The sequence below is a fragment of the Portunus trituberculatus genome, chromosome 37, assembly GCF_017591435.1.
Source record: "Portunus trituberculatus isolate SZX2019 chromosome 37, ASM1759143v1, whole genome shotgun sequence".
Taxonomy (NCBI): Eukaryota; Metazoa; Arthropoda; class Malacostraca; order Decapoda; family Portunidae; genus Portunus; species Portunus trituberculatus.
In genome coordinates, this window is record NC_059291.1 from 32,323,728 (window position 1) to 32,336,227 (window position 12,500).

General features: G+C 40.2%; 1 protein-coding gene and 1 long non-coding RNA gene across 3 annotated transcripts in view; one reads left to right on the forward strand and one right to left on the reverse strand.

The window, feature by feature from the left end:
- The window catches only part of LOC123514104 (synaptogenesis protein syg-2-like), a 382,484-nt gene that overhangs the window by 110,129 nt on the left and 259,855 nt on the right, over positions 1–12,500 (forward strand). The gene's annotated exons all lie outside the window — the stretch shown is intronic.
- The window catches only part of LOC123514106, a 208,321-nt gene continuing 199,318 nt past the window's right edge, over positions 3,498–12,500 (reverse strand). The window contains exon 3 of the long non-coding RNA XR_006677521.1: positions 3,498–3,900. This is a non-coding gene — a long non-coding RNA (uncharacterized LOC123514106). The remainder of the gene's footprint in view (positions 3,901–12,500) is intronic.

Genomic DNA, 12,500 nt, shown 5'->3' on the forward strand with positions numbered 1-12,500 from the left:
TAAAAATGACAACGTAACACCACCGAAATATAATGACAAATATTGATATTTCCACACAAGTTACTTCACACAACGAATCTCTTTCTCTTGGTACCCATACATGGAACTACGTTAACTTCGTACACGAATACACACAAGTAAATATGTTATGTAACTTATTCGTCAGAACAACACACATGCACATACGTAGATAGCTGTATACAAAATCCTTTATTCATAAATGTAAACGCAAGTATATAACGACGTCATTATGAACCAAGTACATACACATACACCACACTAAAATAATACCTAAACCTCCCATCATGATTCCTCCTCCATTCTAATTTACCTCAAAACACTGCATTGCAACTCATAGCTCCACTTACTGGTTATATTTTGAAGTACAAAACGTTCATGCTGCCCTCGGCTATGCAGCCGAGGGCGGCCCGCTCAGAGCCGCGGTTGTCCTCTCTGCTTCCTCTCTCGTCTATCTTTGACCTAGCCCTCTATAATTTCCCTTCAGGAATTCCTGGAGGCGTGTCTAGACCCACGCAACACGCCCCTCAGATGTACCGTTCACCAATCAAGAACAAGATCCCGTGAACCCCACGTATGGTATCAACAACATCTAACAACTACAACATCCAACATTTTGAAAGGGGTGTTTTGACGTTTATTGTGGATGAGATGAAGGAGTGGTAAGTGTTGATGAAGGCTTTTAGGATCGTGGCTACATGTATTATAAATGGAATGACATCAGGGAAATATACGACCCTTGGAAAACACCGGTGTTGTTATAGGTTTAGACAGCGATACGGTATACAAATACCAACTTTCCCTTCACTAACTGATTTACCTTTGTTGTTCTTCCCTATTTCCCTCCTCATCTACGTCTCTTCTACTTTCCCCTACAAACCTTCCTTATCCCGTCCCTATTCCCTCTTGCTCCCTCCCTGGTCCCTTCAGTCTGCCAATCTCGCCCTACTTAGCTTTCATAAAATGTGCATCAACCCGTCTGTCTGTTTGTCATTTGGTATTGGAATTGAATGTTGTCTTTTGTGACTATTTCCTTCCAATACCGTTTGTTTCTCAGCGACTTGTGTTCCTCTTCGTTCTCTCTTTTCATCCTTGTTTTTTGTTTCGTTTCCATCTACAACACAACATGGATTTACGAAGGGAAAGTCGTGTCTTGCAAACTTATTGAGCTTTTATAGTAAGGTTTATGAGGCGGCAGATAAGGGTGATAATTATGACATTCTATATTTAGATTACAGTAAAGCCTTTGACAGGCTCTTAAAAAAGGTTAAAACACACAGAATAGAGGGTAGAATATTAGGCTGGATTAAAGCGTTGTTAGACGACAGGCGACAGAAGGTAGTAATAATTGGATCTAATTCCGAGAGGAGAGTAGTAGTTAGTGAGGTGCCACAGGGCTCAGTCTTAGGACCATGATTATTTCTAATATATATCAACGACTTGGAGAGTGGAATTACTAGTGACAGGAGTAAATTTGCAGACGACACAAAGATAGGTAGATTAATTAGGTCCGATTCGGATGCCATGGCCTTGCAGGCATCCGAATGGGATAGGATGAAACAATGGACAAATAGATGACAAATCTGAGCGTGGGTAGAGATAATCCAAGCAATATGTACACGAGAGATAACGTGGCACTGGGAAGTTCCAAGTATGAGAAAGATTTAGGAGTCATAGTTAGCTCTGATCTCGGTACAAGGAAGCATGTATTGAGGCCAAGAATAAGGCGAATAGAGTATTGGGATTCATTTTTAGAAGTGTTAAAAGCAGGAGTCCCAAAGTAATACTGAAATAATACTTGGCGTTGGTTAGGCCACATCTTGACTGTGCGGTACAATTCTGGTCCCCACATTTTAGGAAGAACATAGCTCTGTTGGAATCAGAGCAAAGGAGGATGACTAAAAAGATACAGGTAATGAGGGATATTCCTTATGAAGAGAGACTGAAAATAAACTCAATCTGCATTCTTTAGAGAGATGTAGGATAAGAGGAGAACTAATAGAAGTATCTAAGTGATATAAGGGTTTTAACAAAGGGGACATGAATGTAGTTCTTAGGATCAGTAGCGGGGACAGAACCAGAAATAATGGGTTTAAACTTGAAAAATTCAGGTTTAGGAAAGAAATGGGAAGAAACTGGTTTTCAAATAGAGTGGTTGATGAGTGGAACGGTCTAAGTGGTCATGTAGTCAGGGCTGAGTCAATAGATAGAAGGTTAGATAAGTTCATGGATGGGATGATAGATGAAATTAGGTAGCTTAAACACACAGGGACTGCCTCGTATAGGCCAGGCGGCCTTTTGCAGTTTCCCTCTTTTCTTATGTTCTTATCTAGTCAGTCTATCAGTCTCTCAGTCTGTCAGTCTCTCAGTTTCTCTCTCTCTCTCTCTCTCTCTCTCTCTCTCTCTCTCTCTCTCTCTCTCTCTCTCTCTCTCTCTCCCTTAGTTTGAAAGTAGTTACATTGATTCTTTTAAAGCGGGTAGAGAGGTACGCTAAAACTTTGCTACCCACACATATACTCGCGCGCGCGCACGCAAACACACACACACACACACACACACACACACACACACACACACACACACACAGTGGTTAGAGCGCTGGCTTCACAAGCCAGAGGACCGGGGTTCGATTCTCCGGCCGGGTGGAGATATTTGGGTGTGTCTCCTTTCACGTGTAGCTCCTGTTCACCTAGCAGTGAGTAGGTACGGGATGTAAATCGACGAGTTGTGACCTTGTTGTCCCGGTGTGTGGTGTGTGCCTGGTCTCAGACCTATCCGAAGATCGGAAATAATGAGCTCTGAGCTCGTTCCGTAGGGTAACGTCTGGCTGTCTCGTCAGAGACTGCAGCACATCAAACAGTGAAACACACACACACACACACACACACACACACACACACACACACACACACACACACACACACACACACACACACACACGAAATATCAGAATAGTATATAAAATGCGTTTGAAAACAGTCATAGCTGCATTATACAAATAAAAAAAATACAGATGAAATGAAAAGAAAAAAGAAACGAGAAAAACATAAACAGTTCTCGATAAAATAAGAGATCACATTTCCTTTCCTCCTCACCAATCACTCATCCATTGCGAGGAAGTCAGGATGGCAGCAAGAAAACAAGCAGGCCAACAAGCTAGCAAGCCAGCAAGCAACAATACAAACGACCACTGTATAAAACAAATAAGCAAACAAAAACACGACATGACGCTGCCGCACCAAACACAATGGCACCAAGATGACGGACACACCACCGGCAGGGGAGGAGACTTCACGGGTTCACAAAGGCGAGACGGGGTTCAAAATTACAGTGAGTGAACAATGTAGCCCGTAACGGTGGCTGGTGCTGGGGCGCTGGTGATTATGGTGACCTGGAAGGAATGGTGGTGCTGGGGATACTGATAGTGATGGCGCGATGCAGAGGAGGAGGAGGAGGAGAACGAAGAGGAGGAGGATGGTGATAAGGGTGAGATGGACTGAGATGGGTGTGGGTGAGTTGCCGCGGAGGTGATCAAGGGACTGTATGGGGAAGAGAAACAATGACAAGGAAGTGAGAGAGAAAATTGGTGAAAGGTTAGGATGAAATGGGAGGGGGAATTGTAGCGGCGACTCGACAAGTGCTTTCCCCAACGCACTGAACAGCGTGTGGAGCTTAACGAGTCTTTGATCGGAGAGGCAGCTAGCAGGGAGGAGATGGCCGCCTGGGCTGTTTTGATGCGGTCAGGCTAACGAGGAGCTGATCCATTCGAGTCGTGCGGCGGAACCTTATTACCTCAGCTGCTTTATTCCAGCCGATGCACGCACGCGGCGCTCATCTCCCATAATACTGCCTGCGCTCCTTTCTCTTCCTTCCCTGATACACCTAAAGCAAAGAAAAAGTAAGTCAGTAGTAGGAAACACATAAAACATTGCCCAAAATTGCACGTTAGGATATTTGATAAGAGAAAATGACACCACCGAGCTGCGTCAGTCAGTCAGTCCTTACCAAAAGAAGGGCTCGTGTCACCAAAACAACACCAACAACAACATGAAAGCAACAACGAAGCACTGAACCTCAAACCTGCGCACTGCAAAACACAAACACCATCACTACCTAAAACGAAAACCGGCAAACGAACAATTACACACACACACACACACACACACACACACACACACACACGGGCCACCACAAAACCGATTCTTCTGAAGTATGGAAAACCCAGGAGACTCATCCCCGTTTGAAACCCAACAAAGGAACGAACCCGCAGTATCCCCTCCCTCTTTCCCTCTTTTTCCTTTGACTCGCCAATGCACGGAGAGCGAACAGAGGCACAACCAAGAGAAGCACGGCAAGACAAAACCAGAATGAATATTGAATTTGATAAAGGAAAATAAGTCAGGATCACAGAGAGAGAGAAAAAAAAATAGCGAAGTCATGCAGGTCTTGGGAAATGCTCAAAGAAGGACGAAAAAAAAAAAGAATAGGGAAAAAAGGGTGGGGAGAGAGAGAGAGAGAGAGAGAGAGAGAGAGAGAGAGAGAGAGAGAGAGAGAGAGAGAGAGAGAGAGAGAGAGAGAGAGAGAGAGAGAGAGACCACCCCCCCCTGCTTTCTACCTCTCAATCGTTCATGCTGAGCAAAAAAAGACAATAAAAACCTCTTGAAATATTGATTCCAAACGCTGTTCATGGGGGAGGTAATTACCGAAATGACGAGGAGGAGGAGGAGGAGGAGGAGGAGCAACGCGAGGGGAATGAACAACATAAAAGGAAGGGAAAATGAAGGGAAGGGAGGAGGAAGACTAGTAAGAGGGGGTCAGGGAAGGACAAAGAAGGACAAATACATAGAGGATTGAAATGCAGGTAGCTGAAATATTTGTGTTTGTGTGACGAGAGAGAGAGAGAGAGAGAGAGAGAGAGAGAGAGAGAGAGAGAGAGAGAGAGAGAGAGAGAGAGAGAGAGTGTGTGTGTGTCACAGTGACGAAAATGTTCTGTGTAAAGCTCGCATGCAAGACAATGGGAATGTGAAAAAAAGAAAAAAAAAATGAAACTGTAAAGCAGGCAAGGGATCGACAGAAAAAAAAAAGTGATACGAGGGACTTTATGAGATGACAATAAAATGAAGTAATGATATACTTTCTTCTATCTTGTTTTTTGCAATAGATTTTTTTTACTACTGACAATATAATGAAATAATGATATACTTTCTTCTATCTTGTTTTTTGCAATAGATTTTTTTTGACTACTGACAATATAATAAAATAATGATATACTTTCTTCTATCTTGTCTTTCCAACAATATATATATATATATATATATATATATATATATATATATATATATATATATATATATATATATATATATATATTTTTAACTACTGCTGAGCTTCGTCAATAAATTCCTTTCTTCACTATGATCAGTTCAGTGCAATATTTCACAGCATAAGTAAAAGCATACTCTCTAACATACATATTTTTCTCATTAGGAACGAGCAGTGTTTTACAGCATTAATAAAAGAACATGGTGTCATATCTCACGCAATAATGAAAAGCGCAGCGCAACACACTCACATTTCTCTTATTGGAAGTCTGCAATAATTCACAACCCAAATGAAACTTTGCTCAGGAAATACATATTTTTCTTATTAGCAACAAGTAATAATTCACAGGATGAATAAAAGATACTCTCTACGAACATCTACTTTACTTATTAGGATCGTGCAACATTTCACATCATAAATAAAAAAAAAAAACTAAGTGCAAAAATGAGTTCCAATGTAACCCTAACCTTTCTTTTTCCTTTCCAGGTAAGTTTGCCACCAATTTTCTGCCGGTCGTGGCGTCCATACCCTCCCCTCCTGCACCAGTCGTCCTCACGTGCACTTATTAGCACGTAAGTATTCGTTCCTTTTCTTTACCTGCACGTGACACTTGTTCAGGCGCGAGTTTCCTGCCACACTTGTCCCTTGTTACGTGACGGTGTGAGCAAGGAAGGCTGTGTACGTGAGGCCTTGCGTGCCACAGCGGCCAGTGAGCGTTAGTGACTATTATTATTAGAGCAGCCCGAGTCTTGATGAAAATGTTGACGAAAAGATGTAGAACAATTCTTTAAAGGTGATATTCAGTTTGTAAAGAAAAGAAAAGAAAGTACGTGATATAGTATGTTAATTAGAATCGTTGTTTCTGATGTGTCTTTTTTTCTTCCTTTCTTTCCTTCTTTTTTACGGTACTTACTTTCAGGATTGATATTGGTCAACAAGATGTCAGTGTTTTTGTATGCTACGTTCCTCTTCGCCTCTCTGTGAGTTTGTTATTATCATCTTGTCTACTTACCTGTTTTTTTTTTTTTTTTTGTCTCCTTATTTATGCATACGGCTATACATCTGACTTCCGAAAAAAAAACCAATGAATAATGTTAATGCACTATTATGTTCCTGTTCGTCTGTTTATTGATGAATGTATGTATTTCTTACCAGACCTTTTGTTTGCCAGTCCATTTCTTTGTCTTATCTGTCTGTGCGTTCTTCTGTCTTTCCGTGTCGGTATGTTAATGGAAACACGCCTGGAATTTTCCTGAAAACAAACTAATTGCACGTCATTTACATTCGCATATATATCAGTATATTAAAGAAAAGAGATAATGAGACAACATTCCTTATATACTGAGAGATATCGTGTACATAACAATAGGAAACGCAATGTGTCCCAAACTTCTGGAAAAGGAAGTCCTAATAATATATCCTGGAGGAGTAGAGGTGAACAAACTCTTCGTGACCCACTTTTGCTAAATTCATGGATGTAATTGCCCCTTTGTTTGAGGATGTAAAGATGTGACAGGTGAATTAATCCTCACAAATGCACACACTCATGCTTACTAGTACATCTAACCTTTTACTTATTTTTTTTCTTTTTTTTCTACTTCCTATTTCAAATAAGGTTAAGGGATTTTCTCTCTAACAGAGCCTTGAGGTCTAACGCAACACTATCGTAGTAAAATAAAAGACTAAGAAAAGGAAGTAAAATACTAATTATTGTCTGATTTCTGAAGCGAAGCAGACGAAGCCAAATGAGATTAGTTGTAAATATATATATATATATATATATATATATATATATATATATATATATATATATATATATATATATATATATATATATATATATATATATATATATATATATATATATATATATATATATATATATATATATATGTGTTTTAAATTTAATGGAACAACTCAATGAAGAGCGAAAGATATGTTCACTAAGAAATACGTGGTAGAGTTTTCACGTGAGATTAAGTAAGATAAAGAGCACTTCAGGTGTTGGTTGGTGGCTAGAGAGATCATTCACTGGTTGATCTATGCTGGAAAGAATTACGAGCAGTTAGTTAAGGAGCATTTACGTCATGTCATTAGTGGCTGAGACTTAATTCATTGTGAGTCATGAATTTGTTAAGTAAGAAAAAAGACTTTAGATATCTATTGTTTTGTAAATTGGTACTAGATAGGTAACGATGAACAAATGCTATGTTGATGAATGAGAGGTAGCAACTTCTAATATAAAAGGGATTCTATTCACTGATGAATTACAAATAGTTGGAAGAAGCCATGAACAGGCACAGTGATTGAAGTTGTTTAGAGGCATGTAAAATGCAGCCCAGCTGGCTGGCTAATAACTAAAAATGGCACTATTTCTACGTTGTCAAATAAACAAAATTAACAGAACAATAAAAAAATGGCAAATAATAGAAAAAATAGATTATACCAAGTAATCCATGAATTAAAATACACGTTAGTGTTTAAAGCAGTACCAGAGAGATTCTTTAGAACAACTTCGGAGACGTCAAAAGCCCAAAAATAAATCCAGACTCAAAGATTCTTACAAGTTCCAAGTGAAAGAAAAGAAAAACGATTCTCATTTTGTGCTCCTGTATTATTCCAAGAGATCTTCAGACAAGAGAGAGAGAGAGAGAGAGAGAGAGAGAGAGAGAGAGAGAGAGAGAGAGAGAGAGAGAGAGAGAGAGAGAGAGAGAGAGAGAGAGAGAGAGAGAGAGAGAGAGAGAGAGAGAGAGAGAGAGAGAGAGAGAGAGAGAGAGAGAGAGAGAGAGAGAGAGAGAGAGAGAGAGAGAGAGAGAGAGAGAGAGAGAGAGAGAGAGAGTGTCTGTGTGTGTGTGTGTGTGTGTGTGTGTGTGTGTGTGTGTGTGTGTGTGTGTGTGTGTGTGTGTGTGTGTGTGTGTGTGTGTGTGTGAGAGTGTGCGTGTGAGTGTGTGTACCTGCGCATCTGTATGTCTGTCTGGCTTGCTGTGTTTAATCCCGTGTCTCTGTTCCCTTTACACTGAAATAAAATACTGACAATGAGCAAGTCGTAAATGGAAAAGAAAGCAAGCCACACAAAAGGAGAGTATGATAGTTATTTGTTCCACGAGTTAAAGCCACTAAAGATGAACAAACGTATTGGCGTTCACATTTTTCCATGCATGGTATGAATGAACAGGGGGGAAGAAAATGGCCCTCAATAACAGACTGGAAACCCTTAACAATGAAACATGGGAAGACTAACCACGTATAATAAGAATAAAAGAAAGAAAAGGAGACAAGGAAAACAAGGGAATGAGATCTAAAACATTTCAAACACAGGGACAAATCACGCACAATTTTACAGTCGCAGGAACAATAATAATAACAAAAAAAGCACCACCAATAACAAGGACAACACCATCACCAACAGCAGCAATACCAAGAAACCTGCAATTTATTTCAGACAAAAGAAGAGTCCTTGAAAACTAAACAGTCACTATAGCAGTAAGGAAAACGATACAACTAATAACAAGGATAACGTAGCATCACCAGCAGCAACACTAGTAATAAAGTGCATTCAAGGCTTAAGCTGCTTACATAAAACCTAAAATCCATATATGTCACGGAGACAAATTCCCACTAACGCAGAACTATCAGGCGGAGGAAGCAACGGAAGGGAGAAGAGAGCCACATGCATATTAACATCGTCCTCCGTTTTCTATGCATTGCAGGCTAGACAGCACTAAGCGGAGGATATTCGGGGAAGAAAGGAGAGAGACAGAGCGGAAAGACAGGAAGTCGGAGAAAGAGAGAGAAAAAGAGGAGGATCACTTAGCCCACGTCATAGGTCATGGAAATGCCAATAACAGAGATAGCGTGCGTTTATCAGTGAAATAACCACAGCCATTACAGGAACACGGGTGAGTGAGGAGTAATGACGCTAAGAGATTTATCTGCGTGAAGTGATGGTATTTATCCTGAAGGTCACTCGTGTGTGTGGAGGTTAACGAGGTTACTACGTCAAGACCTCTTGGGAAATCTGGTGGAAATTTACCGAAGTGGATAAGGCGAAGGTGGAGGAAGCTGATGTGCAGATTAAAGATGGTGGATGATGCTGTGGTTGGTGGAGGTGGTGGTGGTGGTGGTGGTGGTGGCTGTCGATGCTATGCTGCAGAAGAGGGAAGGATATGAATGACCGGTTGAGAGAAAGTGTCGAAGGAAAAATACTAAAGTGATGCTCGAGATTTATAAAGAAGCTCTGGGGAAGTGAGGGGAGGGGAACGACTCGCATTTGTTGGTAGTGTAGGATATCAAGGAAAAATATTTATCCCTAAAATTCTAACTCAAATTGGATTTTTACCGCGTATAAGGAAGAGTTCGATTAATTGTTATTAGTATTATATATACCATGAATAACATACAAAAAATAAAAACGAGTGAAAAGAAAGCAAGAAAAAGAAAGATAAAGAAGACAAGAAGTGAATGAGAAAAAAGAGAGAGACTGCAAGAAGTAAGACTGAAAAGAATAAGAAAAAGAAAGGCAAAAAAGACAAGAAGTGAATGAAAAAAATGAGACTGCAAGAAATAAGTCTGAAAAAAAAACAAGAAAAGAAAAGTGCAGAAAACAAGAAGTGAATGGAAAAATAGAGGCTCCAAGAACTAAGACTGAAAATAAAACAAGAAAAAAAAAACGAAAAAAATAGGGGAAGTGAATGAAAACAGAGACTCCAATATCATCAAGAAGAAAACAAAACACTTCACTAAATAAGTAACAAACAAGTATGGTGGAGTCACACTCACTCACACTGTACTCTGAGACATTCCGTTTTAACTCCTTCAATACTGGAACACACTTTTACTTTGAGATTTGTGTAAGATTAGACGATTTCAATGACATTAGCAAGAGTCTATGGAGGTCGGAAGATTAATGGCCAGAGTCTTCACTATGTTAATGCCACACACATGAGTTTCTGATGCTCTATAATATCACCAAAATAGTAAGCAGAATGAATATAGAAACACGCCATGATACTGAAGGTGTTAAGTTCCCTGATCCACCAATGATGCCACCGTTGACATTACTACCTATGATATACGTACACGACATCTTAGCCAATAAATGCACTTAAATTTTAAGAAATAAAAAAACTAAACACAAGGAATATATTTACCAGGTTACTGAACTTCTTACTAAGAGTGTAAGAAGGAAGAGAAATGGCATCAGAGGGAAAGGGAAAAAAATTGTGATGGAAAGAGAGAAAAAAATGGATATCTTGGCAAAGGTATCTGGGTCAAGCATAGCAGATCACGTGTGGGGTTACATGAGAGAGAGAGAGAGGAGAGAGAGAGAGAGAGAGAGAGAGAGAGAGAGAGAGAGAGAGAATCTGCGTCCCGACAAGGAAAAATGTATGAAGGTCAGTAAGAAAACTCTCTCTCTCTCTCTCTCTCTCTCTCTCTCTCTCTCTCTCTCTCTCTCTCCTCTTCTAGATTAGCGATCTGAGGGGTTGCAGATGGCCACTTTAAAGGGAAGGTGAGGATAAGGAGGGGAAAAATGTATATATATCCCTAGTAAAATAAAGAAAAAAAAGAGGGTGAGGGGAAAAGGATGACAGCAGTAATTGAAAAACAAAGGGGAATTTACGTCATGTGCAAGGGTGGTTATGAAAGGGAGAGCGAGGAGGAAAAAAAAACTTACAGAATTAAAATGAATTATTGGATATATAGAATGAATTTTGCGAATTGAGAGAGAGAGAGAGAGAGAGAGAGAGAGAGAGAGAGAGAGAGAGAGAGAGAGAGAGAGAGAGAGAGAGAGAGAGAGAGAGAGAGAGAGAGAGAGAGAAAAAAGAGGAAGGTATGATTGAAAAGCTATAAATGAAACGTATCTTCAAAAATATACATGAAAATGTCTCGGATGAGAGAGAGAGAGAGAGAGAGAGAGAGAGAGAGAGAGAGAGAGAGAGAGAGAGAGAGAGAGAGAGAGAGAGAGACTGTAAACGGATAGATAGATATGGTGAGTTTGATAGTTTGGGATAAGACACAGAAACCAATACTTTATGAAACCTTCAACGATAGTACCACCACAACCACCACCACCACTGACACCGCCACCACCACTGCCACCACCACTGACACCGCCACCACCACTGCCGCCGCCACCACCACCATCACCGCTAGCTTTGTTCATTAATCACATGAACAATAAAGACAAACACATCGCTGGTCATTTCGGCTTCGCTAATGAGAGTTATTATTATTATTATTATTATTATTATTATTATTATTATTATTATTAATATTATTAGCAAGAAAGTAAAAACAAATTGTTGTATGATTGTGATGGTGGTGGTAGCAGTATTAGTATCAATAGTAGTAGAAGCAGTAACCGCAGTAGTAGTAGTAGTAGTTGTTGTAGTAGTAGTAGTAGTAGTAGTAATAGTGGTAGTTGTAGTAGTAGTAGTAGCAGTGATAATAATAATAACATATGCAATTTATTAGAGCTGTCAGTTAGAGCATTATTCATAAAAAATAAAAAAAACTTAGCAGGAGCGAAGGTATGATAAAAGAGTGACTACTATTATTATTCATTACTACTGTTACTGCTGCTGCTGCTGCTACTACTACTACCACTAGTACTACTACTACTACTACTACTACTAAAATGATAGCCATTCACTTATTATTTGTACCACGATCACTGGTACATCATACACCATCAACACTGCATTAAACCTAACTACTCAGAGAGAGAGAGAGAGAGAGAGAGAGAGAGAGAGAGAGAGAGAGAGAGAGAGAGAGAGAGAGAGAGAGAGAGAGAGAGCCAAGAAACCTCCACCTACACATAAAAGAAAAAAAATAATTCCAAGTGCAGCGCCTCCACCGTCTGCATTGCTTCCATCGCCTCCATCGCCTCGCAGCGGCCAGGAAGACACACAATATTAGCGGGCATGAAGAGCACGAGAACTCTCCCTACTTTGCCTGATGAGAACCCGGCGTGTAGTTAGAATGTAAATGGTCTGCTCACGGATTCCAGGGAGCGAACCGCGGTTGAGAGAAGGCTGAGAGGGAAGCCGAGAGGAAGGCACAGAGAGCTTTATGTCAGGCTGGCTGCTCAAGGTCATTTTCTCTGCCACAAACCTGCCTCCTCTCTCTCTCTCTCTCTCTCTCTCTCTCTCTCTCTCTCT